This window comes from Aotus nancymaae, unplaced genomic scaffold (genome assembly GCF_030222135.1).
Source record: "Aotus nancymaae isolate 86718 unplaced genomic scaffold, 86718_ANA_hifiasm-v0.15.2.pri h1tg000057l, whole genome shotgun sequence".
Lineage (NCBI taxonomy): Eukaryota > Metazoa > Chordata > Mammalia > Primates > Aotidae > Aotus > Aotus nancymaae.
Genome location: NW_026988471.1, coordinates 42,953,774 through 42,957,916, shown reverse-complemented (window position 1 = coordinate 42,957,916; position 4,143 = coordinate 42,953,774). Strand labels below are relative to the sequence as shown.

Here is a 4,143-nt window from a genome sequence, read left to right as displayed (position 1 = left end):
ACAGTAGTAATGTTTTGGTGCTGTGGTTATATACCTAATTATTTTGTGCTAGTCTCTAATTGTATTAGTTATGTTATGTAGTCTCTTCTCAACTAGACTGTAGTCCTAGAGGCTAGGGACAGTTATCATACTTCTGTTATGGCTTTTGATGCTACACATGGTAGGTACCCATTCATATCTTGTTGATTATTTATAGGAAAATCCAGAAAGAACAATTGCTTTTGTACAACTATGGCTAAAGCTCAAAGCAAATGACTTCATTTCTGTGTGGGGTAGAAAGGACTCTCCCTAGGTACTGATATTTTCAAATTCATTCAGATCCTCTGGTTACAGTGAGCATAAATCTACTTAAGTCAGTTTAGCTACATAGGCATCTATAATAAGCAGACAGGAGGATTTCAGAGAACCCAACTGCAAGTTAGTGATTAAGACTGCATGGCTCTGAAAGTGCGAACTGGAAGGTCAGAAACCAGTCTCTTTTTCTAAAAGCTGACATAGTCTCTCTTCTCTCCATTTCTCTGTCCAGCTGCTTCTGCCTCACTATGTGGATGGAGGCTGGTTTCTCTTCTCTGTATGTGTATCAGCATGGCTACTCCAGCATCCACTTCCTACCTTACCCAAGACCTGTGGGTAGCTGACTCAGCGTACACATCCCATTTCCAAATTTCTGGCAGAAAAAATATAATTGACCTATAATGGGTTAGATATTAATCTCTGGCCCAATCAACTGTCACCTAGATAGCAAGGGCCATGCCATCTCTCTGAGGGTTGTGGAAACAACCCTCAAAGTACAGAAAAGATACAGAAGGCAGGCAAATTGATTGTTGCAACTGCTAAAGTTAAAATCTAGAGAAAAAACTTTTGTGGGTATATTCCCAGATCATAACCCCCTTCCTCTGAGGATTTTACCCACTCTCCTGTGGGATGGATCTCCAACAGACACATTGGTACTAAATGACACTGTACATCTGGTCATTTGACCAGACCACGGTGATCACTCTTCCTAAGCCAAGCCAAACTGTTTCTTCCTGGGTAATTTGATTTGAGAAAATGTCCATCAGGCTAAGCTGGTCTTTTGAGAGGAAAGGCTGTCAACTCAGAGAGCTTTCAGGCCACCTTTCTCCATTCTGTGCCCAGGAAAGGAGAGAGAGCCAGTTAGTTGTGAGAGAAGAATGAAGCAGAGAGCCTTAAAGGAGCAGAGCTGAGAGAAGGGAGCCAGCTCTGCCCGAATTCTTTAAAGCTGAGTAGTTTCTGATTCCAGAAGCTCAACTACTTTATGCCCTTGAGTTTTGTGAGATATCTCCACATTCTTTTTTGCTTAAATTAGCTTGAGTTGGTTTCCGTTATTTGCAACCAAAATAGTTGTAACTGAGACATCCAAATTAAAAGTAAGAAAAAGGCTTCCTACACTTGTCCATTGAGACAAGTCAGTTGTATCAAGATGCCAATATTTCATTGCCATGAAAAGCTTCTAAGTTTATCTGTAGACTAGCATATCTGCATGGCTATATAGTACATCTGTTGATGACTCATGAAGATTAAATAGTATGGGAGGCCTTTGTTACCTGATCCTTAGTTGGATATTAGATTATTTCTTTTCTTTTTAAAAAATGCAGCTGCAGGGGCTGGGTGCAGTGGCCCATGCCTATAATCCCAGCCCTTTGGTAGGCCAACTCAGGAGGATGGCTTGAGCCCAGAAGTTCAAGACCAGCCTGGACAAGATTGGAGGTTCCTATCTCTTTTTTTTTTTTTTGAGATGGAGTCTTGCTCTGTCGCCCAGGCTAGACTGCAGTGGCACGTTCTTGACTCACTGCAACATTCGTCTTCCAGGTTCAAGCAAGTCTCCTTCCTCAGCCTCTCGAGTAGCTGAGATTACAGGCACCCACCACTGTGCCCGGCTAATTTTTGTATTTTAGTAGAGATGGGGTTTCACCATGTTCGCCAGGCTGGTCTCGAACTCCTGACCTCGTGATCCACCTGTCTCAGCCTCCCAACGTGCTGGGATTACAGACGTGAGCCACCTTGCCCAGCCAGGAGATCCTATCTCTCTCTCTCTCTCTCTTTTTTTTTTTGGCATACCTTCCCATGGCAGAGATCCTATCTCTAAAAAAATAAATCATTAGCCAGATGTGGTGGTGTACACTTACAGTCCCAGCTACTCGGAAGGCTGAGGTGGAAGGATCACTTGAGCTCAGGAGGTAGGGCTGCAGTAAGCTGTGATAGCACCACTGCACTCTCATCTGGGTAACACAGAAAGATCCTGTCTCAAAAAGAAAGCAGCTGGGCTTGGGATAGATGATTTCTTGAGAGAACAAATTATGAAGGAAAAATGGCCTTGAATTTTTTGTCATTTAATATATGTATTATATGTGATGTTTGTTATGGTTTTTTTGGCATGCTTACTCGAAAACAAACGTTATAGTTTTTAAGGCACATTTGTACACATTCTCTCATTTGACCTTCACAATAGTCCTCTAAGAAAGTATTGTAATAACATTCCTATTTCATAAATGAAGAAACCGAGGCTCAGAGACATCAAGTATGATCAAGTGATCAGTGACACTGATCGAGTTTAATGTCATTAATCTAGCAAGGATACAACACAGACTCAAAACCAGTGTTGTTTCTGTACTCGTATTTCATCTTTGTCTTCTTATAGCAGAGGTTTTAAGACATTTCTGGTTTTTGTTTTCCCTTTAAATCTACTTTTTCGACTGGGCATGGTGGCTCACACCTGTAATCCCAGCACTTTGGGAGGCTGAGGTGGGCGGATCATGAGGTCAAGAGATCAAGACCATCCTGGTCAACATGGTGAAACCCCGCCTCTACTAAAAATACAAAAATTAGCCGAGTGTGGTGGCGCGAGCCTGTAGTTTCAGCTACTTGGGAGGCGGGGGGCGGAGGCTGCAGTGAGCTGAGATGGTGCCACTGCACTCCAGCCTGGCAACAGAGCAAGACTCCCTCTCAAAAAAAAAAAAAAAAAAAAAAAAAAATCTGGCTCATGCCTGTAATCCCAGCACTTTGGGAGGCCGAGGTGGGTGGATCACGAGGTCAAGAGATCAAGACCATCCTGGTAAACATGGTGAAACCCCGTCTCTACTAAAAATACAAAAAATTAGCTGGGCATGGTGGCGTGTGCCTGTAATCCCAGCTACTCAGGAGGCTGAGGCAGGAGAATTGCCTGAACCCAGGAGGCGGAGGCTGCAGTGAGCCGAGATCGCGCCATTGCACTCCAGCCTGCTGGGTAACAAGAGCAAAACTCCGTCTCAAAAAAAAAAAAAGAAAGAAAGAAATTGGAAATGACTGGGACCCCAGAACTCCCTGCTTCTGCCCCCTCCCAATAACTATTCTCTCTCTCTTCCGCAAAGGAAATCACCCTTCTAATTTTTTTTTTTTTTTTTTGAGTTGGAGTTTCTCTCTTGTTGCCTAGGCTGGCTTGTAATGGTGCCATCTCGGCTCACTGCAATCTCTGCCTCCTGGGTTCAAGCGATTCTCCTGCCCCAGGCCCCTCAGTAGCTGGGATTACAGGCAAGTGCCACCACACCTGGCTAATTTTGTATTTTTAGTAGATATGGGGTTTCTCCATGTTGGTCAGGCTGGTCTCAAACTCCTGACCTCAGGTGACCTGCCTTCCTCAGCCTCCCAAAGTGCTGGGATCACAGGCATAAGCCACCATGCCCAGTCTCACTCTCTTGATTTTTAATACCATAGATTTGTCTGTTTACAAACTTTATATAAATGGAATCATGTATACAGAGAAGAGTAGAATGGTCCCTATGCAAGGATGACATGCAAATTCATGAAACATTCATTAAAAAAAGATAAATAAATGGAATCATGCATCATGGATATTTTTGTTTTCAACTTCTTTTATTTAAGTGAGATTTGCTTACATTTATGTGGGTAACAGTACATTAATGTCTATTCCTACATAGTATTGCATTTTATGAAAATAGTACAATGGATGTATCCATTCTATTATCTATAAATATTTGGATTGTTTCCAGTTTGGGGCTATAATGAATGATACTGCTATGATCATTCACGAATATATCTTTTAGTATACCACATATATGCCCTATTAAGTAAATACCTAGGAATGAAGTTGTTAGGTCAAAAGTTCAGACTTAATAGCTACTCCTG

General features: G+C 42.4%; 1 non-coding gene across 1 annotated transcript; it reads left to right on the top strand.

The window, feature by feature from the left end:
• The first annotated feature begins 3,712 nt into the window (after window positions 1-3,712).
• LOC135269798 (U6 spliceosomal RNA) lies at window positions 3,713-3,819 on the top strand. Its single transcript, XR_010338052.1, has one exon. It is a non-coding gene; the product is annotated as a U6 spliceosomal RNA (small nuclear RNA).
• Window positions 3,820-4,143: the final 324 nt, after the last annotated feature.